The sequence below is a fragment of the Zalophus californianus genome, chromosome 2 (assembly GCF_009762305.2).
Source record: "Zalophus californianus isolate mZalCal1 chromosome 2, mZalCal1.pri.v2, whole genome shotgun sequence".
In the NCBI taxonomy this organism is placed as follows: Eukaryota; Metazoa; Chordata; class Mammalia; order Carnivora; family Otariidae; genus Zalophus; species Zalophus californianus.
In genome coordinates, this window is record NC_045596.1 from 183,896,658 (window position 1) to 183,912,717 (window position 16,060).

General features: G+C 38.0%; 1 long non-coding RNA gene across 1 annotated transcript in view; it reads left to right on the top strand.

Moving 5' to 3' along the window:
* LOC113925646 overlaps nucleotides 1-15,091 on the top strand; it is a 51,379-nt gene extending 36,288 nt beyond the window's left edge. Inside the window, exons 2-5 of the long non-coding RNA XR_003521013.1 lie at nucleotides 8,686-8,906; nucleotides 11,598-11,728; nucleotides 12,928-13,063; nucleotides 14,884-15,091. This is a non-coding gene — a long non-coding RNA (uncharacterized LOC113925646). The remainder of the gene's footprint in view (nucleotides 1-8,685; nucleotides 8,907-11,597; nucleotides 11,729-12,927; nucleotides 13,064-14,883) is intronic.
* Nucleotides 15,092-16,060: the final 969 nt, after the last annotated feature.

The following is a 16,060-nucleotide window of genomic DNA, read 5'->3' on the forward strand; positions in this document are numbered from 1 at the left end:
GGTTCAGGTCATCAGAGCATGGAGAGAGAACTTTCTGAAAGTTGTTAATATAGATGGGATGTGGGGATTGAATATGAGGTGATGGAGTCGCAAAAGGACTTGAAATATTGAATCTGAGAAACTTGGAAGTATGCAAATGAAGATGTCCTGGATAATGGAGTATGGAGAGGGGTCTGGAGTTCAGAAAAACATACGGGGCTAGGGGTATGGATGTGGGAATCTTTTTTTTTTTTTTTTAAGATTTTATTTGACAGAGGGAGCATGAGCAGGGGGGAGAGGCGGAAAGAGAGGGAGAAGCAGGCTCCCTGCTGAGCAAAGAGCCAGACATGGGGCCCGATCCCAGAACCCTGAGATCATGATCTGAGCTGAAGGCAGACGCTAACCGCCTGAGCCCTGTGCAGGCGCCTCCAGATGTGGGAATCTTAAGCAATTAAGTGGTTGTTGAGGCCAACTGAAAGCATCAGAAGGCTAAAGATAGAGCTCTGGTGAATACTGGTATTTGAGTTGAGAAGGCCAGTGATACAAGAAAGGTCCAGAAAACATCAGTGTCAAAAAGCTTAAAAGACATGGCCCTACTTAATTGGTATTAAATGGTGCCAGGAAGGTACATATTCATTGGATGGGCCAATTTGGATGTGACTGTATACCTATTAAGAGTAGCCCCCCTGATATAAGAAAATAAGTAGCAAAAATGTGCATTTTTTCCGTGTATGTTATAAAGGTAAATGTTTGTTTCTGGGTTTTGAAAGTGTTTACCCTTCTTCACTGTTGTATTTTCTTAAAAAAGAAAAAAAGTCAACTAATCTTTAATCCTTGTTGTAAAACTAAAACATTTGTAGAGCCTGGACTTTGCTTTATTACTGACCACCAATGGTTGCAAACAAAATGAACCTCTGGGGGGGGGGGGGGGAGTATGACTGAAATTTCAAAATATAAATAAAATTTATCCGGACAAATATGATAACAAGTTAGCATTTGGTCTTGGCTAATTTGGGTATGCTACCTGCTTTTATTTTTTGAAATTCAGACCGCAATTTCAAGCTTCCTTACATCACACCCAAAGTTATAATTGTGAGATTAATTTCTTCCTCATGGAGTTGAAGACCATGCCAGATTCTCAGTTCTACACATCAGATCCATTAAAACTTGAAACATTACTATATTCATTAGAATAAGATTCAGATATTTTCCCCAAAAATACTCTTTAAATGGAGACCCCCCCCCGAGTGCTTTTACACAACTCAAAATGTATTAGCTATTCTCTACATATAGTGGATATGATATTCAAAGAATATGATGGAAATAATTCCACAAAATAAACACTATCATTTAAATCTAAGGGGTTTTCTCCTGAATAGTGAAATTTAAATTTAACTGTAGAACTGATTATTTTCAAAGGAAGCCATTTGAATGCAGTTTTAGATATACAAACATTGAGCAAGCAGTCTTTTAAAATGAAATATTGGAGAATTATTGCTCTTAACACCTTTCAAAAGGAAAGGAAGGATGGAAGGAAGAAAAAAAGAAAAGAAAAGAAAAAGTGTTTTGAGGGAGACCAAACGGTGTCTTAGCTGTAGGGTAGGCAAAGGTGACCAGCCCCTTGATATGAGCAATCATGTTTCAGGAGTGAGGATAAGAAGTTAGTGGAACTGTTTTCATGCAATAGAAAGTGCATTTTGAGGCTGGGGTGGGGAACAGACATGCATGTAACTCTTTTCATGCGACCCTTTGAAACATTAGGCATACATAGGCTGAGCTACTTTGGGGCCCAGCCACTCTCTGGCTGAGCCAAAGTTAAAAGTTTAGAGATGGTGTTTGGCATTCCACAGGGGGCATCCTAAGTGGGATTCCTGCTATAAGCTTCATGAGCAATTGCAGCATCAAGGGAATGACTCAAAGAAAGATTGTGAAGTTCATCCAAGTAAGAAAACACACCGAATGGGAAAGAGAATCGAGGTTCTTGGTGTTTTGATCCACTAAAATGTTGCTGGGCACAGTTCTGTGCCTGAGAATTTAACTACAGCCTGGATATGGACAAATGCTTTGATCTAAGACACTCACCCCTTCCTTGTTCCCCTCTCCATCTTTACCCCTGCAGACAAGGCCCCTTCACACCAGCACAGTGGTTCACCTTAGAGTTGTCCCATTGGCTCTCTATCTCTTTTTATCTAAAAAAAAAAAAAAAAAAAAAAAAAAAAAAGGAGTTGGCCAATTGGTCTTGTCTCTTTCAATTAATTGCAGGTCTATGTGAAGGTCTTCTTTGCCTTTATCTTCCATAGTGACATGACAGGGACCACCTGGGACAATTCGTAGTAAGAGTCTCATATTTAGGCTCCAGGCAAACAGGGCTGGGTATCTGCTAGAAGTTTGCTGAATTCCATAGGCCAACCGGCTTCTCTCTCCAAAGAGCTCACATAACCAGTTAGAAACACTGTTGCTAAACCTGAGGAAGGATACTAACACCCTTCCTACACAGTACTTTGTTCTATTTTGTATAACTAGGAGATGCAACTCCTGGTGCAGACACTATTTTAAAAGCAAGTAAAGAAGCACCAACAAAACCTTAAAATATCACTGAGCTCTGTTCTTCCTCACCCAACACTGGAGTACCTGGAAACCAAGTAGATGAAACCAAAATAATGAAATGTCATTTGTTCCTTATTAAAAACTGGTGAATTCATCTTGGGGACTCCACATATAAGGTAGCAGTTTTATATATAGGCATACATATAAATCCAATGAAGTTGTATTCCAAAAAGTTTTTTTTTTCTTTTAAAGTTAAGACAGATTTGTTTCATTTATTTTTGCAACTTTCTTTAGGTGAGTGGGTATTATGAATGAAGTAAAGTCTGTACTACATTTGAACAGCCTCCAGGTGCCCAGAAATGCACAAAAGGGGTTTGGAGTCATAGAATTTCCTACATAAAAACCTCGCATGGCAAATTCTGCTTTCCCAGGAAATGGCCAGTGGGACCTCGGGGTGACTAAATTCTCCTGAAAAAGTTATCCTGTTATCACAGATTCTGCCTCTTGTGAAAATTAGTATTTAAAAAAAAAACAGCAATATAAAGAAATGTGAAGGGGAAAAATAGTATAAAATGCAGGTGTGTTTGCTTCTTAAATTGTTCATTTAGACTGCTTAATAGAAATGTACCAGCTCATTTTTGAAGTTATTTAAGATGCTACATTAGCAATGATTTGTAGCAAATGTTTCATCCCACAAACTGTAAGTAATTGTGAAAAGATTTAATGAAGTACCAATTGGATATTAGAGTGTTCTGTGGGTTGTTTCAGTTTGCAACTCAAGTTACTCTTATTTCAAAATAGTTCAATTCTCTCTACACATAAATGCAGTGAATGAGTAATTGTCTCTATATAATTCCAATTAATAGCTTTAAGCAAAGGCAAATCCATTAAAAATTTGCTAAAACTCAGTGTCTATATTGACCGAGAAACCAGAATCTAAAAGTGAAATAAAACATATTCTTGGAGAAATACTTTACTCTCTGAGAATTCTACATTGTCTCTTCTCAAAAGAGAATTACACAAATATTTTTCCTCCAAAATGCAATAAAGGGCAATTATTTCTGGCAAAGATCAAGATATATATAGTATGTCCTTCATTCCTTGTATAAAGAGAGAATTACCTCAACCCTCCATTTGGCGGATATGGGGGATATTGCTTTCCTTTATTACTAATAGTCTGCCTTATAACAGCAGTAATTGCCGAGGATAGACTCTCAGGTGAGTGAGCCTGTTCTGCACTTTTCAAGAGCAGACTATGACCTAGAGAAAATCCTGTTCTCAACTTAAGATGAATAAATGAATACAAACTGATCATTTGAGTTCACTAACAGGTTTTGCAGCTCACCTCAACACCTCTAGAGCTAAATTGACCTCCGTGTTTCACATGCATTTTTCCAATATTAACCTTTGGGGTGATCAGACCTTCCTTCTCCTGAAGATGGAACAGGTCCTCATTTGACTGAGTCCTGTACCTCTCAAAAGATTTGGAGTCTGACGCAAAGTGGCAGGGATTTGCTTCTCTACATTTGGAGAAAACGCATCTAGATTTTCATATCTATTAGGCCAGTTTTGAGACCCAAAAATACAGCTTCTGGATTCTGCGTGGATTTCTTTCTGCCGTTAATTTATGTACAATTCTTCAGGTACAATCTAGCTCTTGTTTTATTATTTTGGAATTTTGAATTTCTCTGACGGCACAGTTGAACCTAACCTATAGTTTTGGCATAAGCATCTTTTCCTTGACTGACATTTTTACTACATTGACTGCTAAATAACATCTCCAACTTATTGACAGAAGTTAAGTTATAGATTTACTCATAAACATAAGCACATCTTTTCATAAAATATTCTACATTTGGACTAATGCCAGAGATTGTAACAAAATTCTGGGTTTTTTTTTCCCTAGTGGAAACCATATAAAATTTTACTTGCACTTGGAAAATATGACATGTTCTACTTTATTGGGTTTTTTGATGTATCAGATAATGTACAAAATCAGTTAATAAAGAGGCCCTTTAGGGGCACCTGGGTGGCTCAGTTGTTAAGCATCCGCCTTCGGCTTAGGTCATGATCCCGGGGTCCTGGGATCAAGCCCCGCATCGGGCTCCTTGCTCTGTGGTGAGCCTGCTTCTCCCTCTCCTACCCCCACTGCTTGTGTTCCCTTTCGCTGTGTCTCTCTCTGTCAAATAAATAAATAAAATCTTAAAAAAAAAGAGGCCCTTTATTCTAGTAGCAAACATTCAACTAAATTCATAGATTTTAGGTAAAAGAACATATATTAAGCATACCTGATTAGAAGAACAAGGAGTATTCAATTTTAATAGATGTAGAATCACCAGGATCTAGATTTTGGCCCATAATTAAATAGCCAGTCATATCTCAAGATTGTTTACGACTTGTTTGGAAGAATACATTACACAGAATTTTAAAATATATTTAAACTAATATGTTTTATTCCCTAGAACACAGTCTTCCTATTTGTAGAAAGGACACACACAGGAGAACTCTGTTTATTTTCTGTGGACCGCTAGCTTCTAGTTCAGGGTCTCTCACCCTCAGGACTACTGAAATTTTGGGCCAGATAATTATTTGCTATGAGGGAGCTGCCCGGTGCATTGTGGGATGTTCAACCCTATCCCTAACTTCTACCCACTATATTCTAATGGCATCCCTGTCATGTTATGGCAACCAAAACTGTCTCCAGACATTGACAGATGTAGCCACGTGGGGAAGAGGGTCAAATTAGCGCCAACTGAGAATCACCCTAGTCTCATGGTTTTATGCATATTCCCTTGGCTATTTAAGACGTCCTCGGCTACCTCTTTAATGTTAAACAGATATATATCCCATTCCCTCTGCCCATTTACCTATCAGTTCTCAACTCAAGAAAGTTTATGGTCATCACCAATGCCTGTAAAATTCCAAGGTATCCTGGGGATGCCTCAGTGGCACAGTCAGTTAAACATCTGACTCTTGGTTTCAGTTCTGGTCTGATCTCAGGGTCATGAGATCAAGCCCTGCCTCAGGCTCCTCCCTGCTCAGCAGGGAGTCTGCTTGGGATTTTCTCTCCCTCTCACTCTGACCTTCCCGCACCCCTTTTTGAAAATAAATAAATAGGGCGCCTGGGTGGCTCAGTCGGTTAAGCGACTGCCTCCGGCTCAGGTCATGATCCTGGAGTCCCGGGATCGAGTCCCGCATCGGGCTCCCTGCTCGGCGGGGAGTCTGCTTCTCCCTCTAACCCTCCCACCTCTCAGGTACTCTCTCTCTCTCTCATTCTCACTCTCTCAAAATAAAAATAAATAAATCTTTAAAAAAAAGAGAAAAGAAAATCTCTTAAAAAAATTTTAAGGTAGCCTGCTGAATTCATGCCATGTGTCTTCACAAGTTATAGCCTTAATCATAAATATTATTCTATTTAGTTTTGTATTCATAGGCCCACAAAAGCAAATGGTTGGGTATTATATAGTAATCAAATTAGCCTTGGGCGCCTGGGTGGCTCAGTCGGTTAAGCGACTGCCTTCGGCGCAGGTCATGATCCTGGAGTCCTGGGATCGAGCCCCGCATCGGGCTCCCTGCTCGGCGGGGAGTCTGCTTCTCCCTCTGACCCTCCTCCCTCTCGTGCTCTCTCTCTCTCAAATAAATAAATAAAATCTTTAAAAAAATTAGCCTATTATGATTTGTAAGACTCACTAATTTCTAGTTATATAGCTAGGCTGTTTATAGAACCGGTTTTATGGTGATACTTATTTAGAAAACTTTTATTGAAGACCTACTTTACATCAAATACCATGTAATTTGTTGAGAAATGAATGAATAAGACATGTCTCTGCCCTTATGGAACTAACTCATATTGAATACAAACATAAAACCTTCATAGTTTTATAATCAATTCCATTAATAAGATATGTATGAGATGTTAATGTTTAACATACTGAGTAAAGAAAACACCCTGAAAGTTTTTTTTTTTAAGATTTTATTTATTTATTTGAGAGAGAGAGAATGAGAGAGAGAGAGAAAGCACATGAGATGGGGGAGTGTCAGAGGGAGCAGCAGACTCCCCGCCGAGCAGGGAGCCTGATGCGGGACCCGATCCCGGGACTCCAGGATCATGACCTGAGCCGGAGGCAGTCGCTTCACCAACTGAGCCACCCAGGCACCCCACCCTGAAAATTTTTAAACAGAAAATATTTTTAAGATAATTTCAAAATATTTCGGCTGAGAAATTCAAGCCTAATTTCGCATCGTTATCCTAAACTATCATATTTGTGCTGCCTCATAATCCTCTAAAGAACCCAGCTGAAAGGAAAGAAAAAAAAACTTGCCATTATGGGATTACTGAAAATATTCCTGATTACATCAATGATAGTTCTGGGAGAAATGTCTCATTAAATCACAGGAGGTTAAGTAACAGTTGATCATAAAAAATTTTAAATTATACTTTCTAAATAAGGATTTAAAAGATGTATATCTGTTTCCAGAGGCCCCCTCTCATGACTTCATTACCCGTATAAAGTACATTGGAATACATATATAGGAATTGTTTATAGTATCCCAGAAAGGAACACAATTGTTTAATTGGTGCTGAAGTTCAACACATTAGATAGCAATGTTAGATCCATCAATTCCCAACCATGTTTTAATAAACAATTTGTATTACCTGAATGATCTGAATTATTACTTTATTATTATATCCCCCACATTATCCGTGACCTGAAAGCTGAGCATTCCTGTCGGATGAAATGCCACGCACACGCCAAGCCACCTGATTAAGACATCTTTTTCTTTTATTTTAAAATTTTTTAAAATTTTATTTGAGATAGAGTGCATCTGAGTAAGGAGAGGAGCAGAGGGAGAGAGACAAGCAAATTCTGTGCTGAGCACGGCGCCCCATATGGGGCTTGATCCCATGACCCTGAGATCATGACCTGAGCTGAGATCAAGAGTCGGCTGCTCAGCCAACTGAGCCACCCAGGCCCCATTTTCCCTTTCTGTCATCACCCCTCCTCATGTTATACCGATTCCAACAAACACAGGAGGATGTAGAGTGAATCTATATCACTTGCCATAATACATATTTTATTTTTAAGTGAAATGTCCTAAGCTTGAAAAAAATCCGTTTTATTATTTAATAATATATAACTACAATCCTACATCATCAATCTAATTCAATGTTGAAGCAGGATTCTCTAGGGTTTCAAGAATTTAGCATAGTCATGTACAGTGGTAATAACTTTTCAACTGGAGAAACTGAATATCATGTTTAATCTTAAATCTGCAATATCTCATTGATAAAAGTAAGCTGAAAAATAATCTCAATTCCTTAAGGGAGAAGTAAAGAGGGAGGTTATATGTATTCAGGAGGACAATAAGAGAATGTTCAGACTAAAAGTGGTGATAGTTCAGGCTGACTGAGATTGTTGAAATGTTCTGAGAGCAGACTGAAGGTCAGGAGATAATCTTTTGGCTGCCAAGATATGAAACTATCTTTTATCTCATAGATAAAATAATTTAAAAGTTCCTCCAGCTGGGGCGCCTGGGTGGCTCAGTCAGTTAAGCGTCTGCCTTCAGCTCAGGTCATGATCCCAGGGTCCTGGGATCGAGCCCCGCATCGGGCTCCCTGCTCAGCGGGAAGCCTGCTTCTCCCTCTCTCTCTCCATCTGTGTGCTCTCTCTCTCTCAAATAAATAAATCTTTAAAAATAAATAAAAATAAAAAGTTCCTCCAGCATCCTAGGCACTCAAAAGGAGAGACGTGTATGTGTCCGTGTATATATATATACACGGACACATACACATATAAATATATATGTATGTACACACACTCTTTTAGATTATACAGCCTATTCTCAAAGGAACTTAAGAAATTAGGAAAATAAAGGCATAAGGCATATGGCTACATCTCAAGAAAAGCTGCACAGGAAAATAAAATTTTTGTTCCCATTTTTTTTCCTTGGAGATGGTAGCTTACAGAATGCCCGTTTATGTTTACTTTGTGGTAGTGTGTGTGTGTGTGTGTGTGTGTACATGAAACTAATTCATAGTAGGTAAATCGTAAGTAGCTAGTTTTTTTTTATATCAGCAAATTTTAACTGGAAAGGAATGAGAAATTTGAATTTATTATCAAATTTGAATTTGATGTTTCTTCTTTAATATCCTTTTAGGATACAGACTATTTGGGGGATGAGAAGGAATTGAAAATATGCTCGTTCAAGCAATCCTCAAGTGGCTACCAGATACTGTTACAGATGCTTAAGGAGTTGACAACCATGCATATGATCACCATCAGGGAGCTAAGAAATTCACATGGCTCTAGTGAATTCTAGTCATTAACAAGGACTGGACAACCTCTATCCTATTGCAGGAAGCAACTCCTGGATGCACAGTAAGTACTGTTACGTCCCATGTATGTCACTTAAGTGCCACATATAGCTTAATTGAGCCATATTAACTAAGATGTTGAAAAAAATTATGCAGTTCATATCTAGGCAATGTGAAAACACTGTTCTATATTCAAGGTGTTTTTTAAAGATTTTGGGAACATAATCAAAAGTAGTTTAAAAGCATTCTAGCTTTTGCTCCGAACATCTCAAGTAGACACTGAGGACTAGGCAATTGCGGCAGGTAGAATTATAATCCCCCCCAAAGATGTCCATGTCCTGATCCCCAGAATCATTAAACATGTCTTGCATGACCAGAAGGACTTTGCAGATGTGATTATGTTAAGGATCTTGAAATGGGAAATTATGCTGGATCATCAGAGTGGGCCCAATGTAATCACAAGGGAAGAGGGAAGCAAGGGAGGCAGAGAAGAAAACGGAATGATGGAAGCAGAGACTGCAGTGATTCAAGGCCAGGAGCCAAGTGACGTGGCAGCCTCTGGAAGCTGGAAGAAGTGAGGAAATGCACTGTTTTTGAGCTTCCAGAAGGAACGCAGCTCTGAGTGCCCACTTAGATTTCTGATCTCCACAACAGTAAGATAATAAATTTGGATTCCTTTACTCTACAATGTTTGTGGTAATGTTGCAAAAATGTAGAGACATTTTTAGTATTTGAAAATGTCCATCTCTAACTATGGGATAGGGAAGATGCAGCCTATTCAGAGAGAATCTGTAGGTGTTTAGAGAGTATAAATAATATGATATTTGGCATAGTTGAAAAATGCTAACAATTCATGAAAAAGTAAACTACTTTATTCTCTAGACATGTTCAGTTATGAAAATAATGTAAAAATTTTTCCATTTGTTTTTTAGTCCGGAGGTAAAAATTCTGAAATCTTAGTTCAAAGGAAGGAAAATATTGAGAGCCACATCTCAAAAAAGATATAAAATGATAATCCTTTCAGTGTGATTGTTTTGATAATAAAAATATCTTTACCTTATAGCATTGTAAAGATAGTGTGGACATCAAATTTTTATATGCCATAAGAAATTTAGATTTTTAACAGAAGATTTGGAAAACAGCAAAAGGAAATATTAAAGATTTATCAGTGTATCACCATATAAATCACATCCTTATGTCATTTTAAAACCGAGATTGCTTTTTAACTAAGTGCATCTTCAAAACAAGCAAACAAATGACTAAAAAAATTTGTAAAATATGATGCTGTCAGGTAGGCTATGTCTAAAGAGTTTGTCATATAAATCACTTGCTGCTAATTATGCATATTTCCCTCAGACCTACAAAAAACCTTCATCTCTGAAGGCTTTCTGCTTCCTCACTTTAGTAGTGTGTGTGTATATAATATATATTATATACACACTTAGCACTCTTTTCTTCCAGTTTCATTGAGAAATAATTGACATACATCACCGTTAAGGTTACGCTGTACAGCATGATGGTTTGTGGTAATTATTTTGCATTATGTGTAAATCAATCAATTTAGCTAACATCCATCTTCTCATGCAGATAGTATAAAAAGAAAGAAAAAAGGGAAAAAATGTCTTGATGAAAACTCTTAAGATGCACCCTCTTAACAACTTCTGTGTATATCATGTAGCAGGTGTTAGCTATTGTGACCACATTGTACCTTACGTTGCTAGTACTTATTTATCTTATAACTGGAAGTTTGGACCTCTTGACCTTTCTTCTGCTCTGGTAACTGCAAGTCTCCTCTCTTTCTCTGAGCATGTTTTTTGTTTTTTGTTTTTTTTTTTTAATTGCACGTGTGAGATCGCACAGGTTTGTCTTTCTCTGTCTGACTTATTTCACTTAGCATAAGGCCCTCAAGATCTATTATTTTAACGCTCCGGACTGCTTTATGTGTCTCTGAACTATAAATCCTTCCTTTCTCTCTGTAAGTCTTTAGGTACATTCTTGTTTCTCTTAAGCACCTCCAGAATATCATGACAAATATTTTCATTTATTTTTAAGATTTTTTATTTCTTTATTTGACAGAGAGAGACATAGGGAGAGAGGGAACACAAGCAGGGGGAGTGGGAGAGGGAGAAGCAGGCTTCCCACTGAGCAGGGAGCCCGAGGCGGGGCTCGATCCCAGGACCCTGCAATCATGACCTGAGCCGAAGGCAGACCCTTAGCGACTGAGCCACCCAGGCGCCCTCATTTACTTTTTTTATGAGAAGATAGTTGTTTCTTTAAGAGAAAGTGATAAAAAGCTAAGATTGTACTTAAGAGTCTTCCATATTTCATAAATATTTATATCATATGGATCCTAAATAAAAGATGTTCGGACACTATTTATTTATAAATTACTAAAGAATCCAAAACTTTCTCTCATTTTCTCCCATGTTCCCTCTCCCATCCCACCCTCAAAATTTTCCAGTCTCTGGAAATTCTGTATTTCCAAGGAAAAAAAAAAAGGCTTTCCTCAGTGCAACCTAGAATGTCAATGCAAAGATACAGGCCAAGGACCCTCAGGCCTCTGGCAGAGACAGCAAGGGAAATATTCAAAATGGATGAGTGGGGATGGAAGGGTTTAAGTATCATTTTATCAGAAATATTCTGCAATTCTTTCCATCATATTTTTGGGTGGGGATATTATGAGTAAATGCCGACTCTAAATCCTAGAGTCCTCTATGTCCTATATATCTAAATATATATAATTTCTTTTCCACAGGGATAATGTACCATGGCCTTTTGCCAAGAAACAACTTGAATAAAAACAGGACCATGTTTGCATCAGTTGCCTGGTTGCATTGACGTTCTCTAGGACACATAATAATAATTAGCTCTACATTTCTCACAGAGGTGATTGTCTTATCACTCTTTTAACAAGCCTTAATGTTAATACCGTATTGTCAAAAACATTTTTATGATACTTGAAATCTCCCCCCAAAAGAAAACATTTATGAATCTGTCATTTGGTTGAGTTTTATGTCTTTATATCTTCTAGAGTCAACAAGTAGCAATTTTCTTTACTTATGCCTTGACAATTTTCAATACCTGTATTTTTAAATATCCCACTGTAGAAGAGATCTGAATATAGAAAGCCATAATAAACAATTAGGGTTGTATGCTTAAGACCTCATTCACTCAACAGGAAATTATTTCATCCAGTTTCATATGTACATAATGCTAACTTTAAATTGTACTTCTGGTGAAAATAGTGAGAGTTCTCTAACAAAGAAAAGAATATATCTGTAAAGGTAATAACTCTGGTCCTAAAAGACCAAATTTCCTATAATTAGCATTTAACGAAATGCTATTGTGAATTAATTATAGATTGGGAGAAATTAATAGTATGTACAATACTGATCACAAGCTCATTTTGAAGTCTGTTACTAATTGCAAATCAGTGTTACTTGTACAATTAGAAGTTAAATACTACAGATTTGCTCTAATTGGAAAGATCCAAGAAGAGTTCTTGCCTGGATGTGGTATGTGACCGAAGCATCCATATGGAAGCGAAGAAACAGCAGGACTCTAGCAAGGAGATGGAAGATACAAATTAAAAGCACAGAAGTATGTTAGGGAATTGAAACTTGATGTTCGTGAGGCAGAGGTTAGGCAAACACTCACTGGCAAAGTTACAATAAGAGTTAAACACAAAAACATATTCTACAAACCTTGGTAATCAAAACCAGATCTGAACCTCTGCCATGTCTTTGACCCCAATTTCACCACACCTATAATTGAGCCCATGTAAACTAGACATACGAAAACTGCTAATTTATCCGAGGAACTTGATCTAAATGATGTGAACATTGTTGACAGAACTGAGTGGTTTCTAACCAAACTGTGAATATATCTGCTGTTGTTTTATTTCTGCAACTTTAAGTGGAAATTTTTTTTTTACTTCACTGTTTTTTATAGAATTGTATAAGAAAATGATGATTTCTTGACCCTCGTGGCTGGGATTCAAAGGAGAAAATTTTCTGGTCATTTGCATGAGTTTTAATCTTTCCTATAGATGCCTGACAGTTTGCCCCATCTTCATTGTTCCCCAGAACTGTGAAAGACAGTGGTTTTGCAGATGCTGTAAACCAGACAGTGTCAGATTTTGATGAAACCCTCACAGACCCGCACTTCCTGAAGGATTTTGCCCCCTGAGGTTGTCAGAAAATCTCACTTTAGCCCCACGAGGTAAGAGCCCTAACTTCGGCTTTTTAGGCTTAGATTTTGAATCTTCCTTGACTCTGAAAATGATGGAAAAGTGTTAACTGAAGAAAGAGTTATCTATTTTTACCTTTGGATGGTCCTCACAGGCTTTCCTAGAACCAGTGAGTAAAATAACTTGATGAATCCAAAGGGAAGCCACTACCTGTGGAGGAGAGCCGGGTATCCCAGCCTTGAAGACAGATCTTGAGATTGCTTTGTGCTATGAAGCTGAAACTCAGTCTACATGTAGGAACTTAGCTTCCAATTTAGTTCAGGAGCGATCTGCAACTACATTGCTTCTTGCAAACTTACCAGTTGGGAAGTGTCTCTGTCTGCTCAGGCTGCTCTAACAAAGTACGGCAGACTGGGTGGCTTAAACAAAAGAGGTTATTTCTCATGGTTCTAGAGGCTGGGAATACTAAGATCAAGGTGCTGGCAGATTCATTCCCTGGGTGCAAGCTCTCTCCCTGCCCTGAAGATGAAAGCTTTCTCACTGTGTCCTCACATGGCGGAGAGAGAAAGCAAAAAAACTCTCAGCGTCTCTTTGTATAAGGTCACTAATCCCATCATGAGGATGCCATCCTCGTGGCTTCTCTACAGAATTGTCTTTGAAAGTCTAGTCCCCAAATACCATGATAGGGGTGGTTAGGAGTTCAACATAGGAATTTGGGGCGGGGGGGGGACACAATTCGGTCTGTAGCAGGAAGGCATCCCAGATTTTTCAGTTATGGTCTCTGAGTTACCAGTCCAACACAAAGTTGAAGAAGAGATGTATGAACAGTTCTATCAGGGTGAGTCAGACGTAACTCATGCTCAGGCATAATTTTAGCTAAAACTCATGTGATACTTCGTTTAACAAAAGCTACTTTCAGTAAAGCACAAAAGGAAATCAATGCTAGAGTTCTTACAATTCATTTTGACCTAGCCTATGAACAGAAAACTCCAGTAACTTTTCCATCAAGACAGCACTTTAAAAGAGAGCATTCTGGGGGCACGGGGGTGGCTGAGTTGGTTAAACGGCTGCCTTCGGCTCAGGTCATGATCCCAGGGTCCCGGGATTGAGCCCTCGTTGGGCTCCCTGCTCCACGGGGAGCATGCTTCTCTCCCTCCCACTCCCCCTGCTTCTGCTCTGTCTCTCTCTCTATATCAAATAAATAAATAGATTCTTTTAAAAAAATAAATAAATAAATAAAAGAGCATTTTATACTTACCATTAACTAATTTCCTTGAAGAGAGAAAAAGTGAACCTGCTTTGTATCGTCTTCAACCTACCCTCCTGCCGAAGTGATTTCCTAACAGAAGATTTGCTATTTTTATGAAAACAGGGTTAGACATTTATTTTGAGGTTCCTTTATCATTTTTTAGCTCTCTGAAAGCCCTACGGGAAATGGGGGAATTTGCAACATAATATAACCAGACTAAACAACCAAGAACTGTTTTAACCCAGATACTGTCCCGGACAGATGTTGCGGGAGCTGCGAAAACCACTAAGACGCAGATCCTGCCTGGGGTTCCGTCCCCAAGGAAAACACAGAGAAGGGCCCTCCCTTTTAGGAAGAGGGCACCATAGTAGCTGAAATAGGACACAAAAGTGTGTCAGGGCACTGTGTTTGAAAATGGTGAACAGCCCCTGTGGTTTCAGAAACAGTCTTTCCTGGACTGGTGGAGAGAAGGGAAAAAAAAAAAAAAAGCTGAGATCAAAAATATGTTTGATGTAAGACTGATATACCTTAATAAGAAATTATCCCTCATAGACTATATTTAATTAAAGGAAGACATTTAAAATACATGTATTTTTCTTTCAGGCAATCAGAGCAAACACAACAGAGAACAAGTTACTTCAAGAGTATTAAATTATATGTTGTCATTCAAAACAATCGTAGACATTTAAAAGGAAAGCTGTGTGTCAGGCAAGAAACATATTGGACTTTTTTTTTTTTCTTTTCAAGCATCACTTACTGCTTATTAGCCACAAAATGTTGAAACAGTTTGAGATATATTGTAATTAAACTGATGCAGTGCCTAGCATGGTATGTAGCACATAGTAGATACTTAGTTTTTTCCTCTTCCTATTGGGACAAGTCTGAGGAGGGGGCGGGAAGGAAATGGTGGAAAAAGGAGCGCAAGGTACTTTATTACTATAAATTATTTCCCACGCTGGTCTTTTCCTTGGAGACAGGAGCTGATGCACAGCTCTTATATATCAATTGTAGCAGCCACTTCACTTACAGATTTGGTGTGCTCTCTCGAGAGGCAAAACTTTCTAAATAAAAAGTGTGAAGCATAGACGTAAGGCTAATGAACTTAAGGCTAAGGAACAACCCACTTCCGAGGGGATGTATATGTGCATAAACATGTATCCCCTCAGAGGATATAGACTCCAATATAACAATTTTATAATATCCAACCACTCATGTGTCAAAGAAAAGAAATGTTATATCCACTCTACCTTTAATATATATATTTTTTCATTACTAGGTCTTTTTAGTTCTTGGGAAATAAAGTCTAATTTTTCAACAGGCCTTCTAATAGAGTCTTTGAGTAATTTTCCAAACTCATGTTGTTATTTGTGCATAGGAACAAGAATAAGTTTTCATTCTGAGAATGAAGTGTAAATGCATAAACTTACGGCTCTAGTCAATATTACTATTTTTAATTCTAGTTCAAATAAAAATATATTACAGACCTTTTTCTTTTAATACTGCAATAATTTTAACTTCTGACAAGAACTATTTTTCAGTGTTTCTTTACAGAATAGAAACAATAAATTTTAAAGTACAATGGCTCTCCCTTTCCTAGCACAGAGAAACATGCTCTAGTAGCCATTGTCTTTGGTCCACCGGTTTACCAAAATGCTGTGATTTCACCTAGAGAGCTAAATCTGGGTGTTCAGAACAAACACATTTGTTCTTAATAACTTTATTTTTCAGGAAGCTGTAAATCGGACATAAGCATTTTCCTTTAAAACCTTCTTTTAGATGA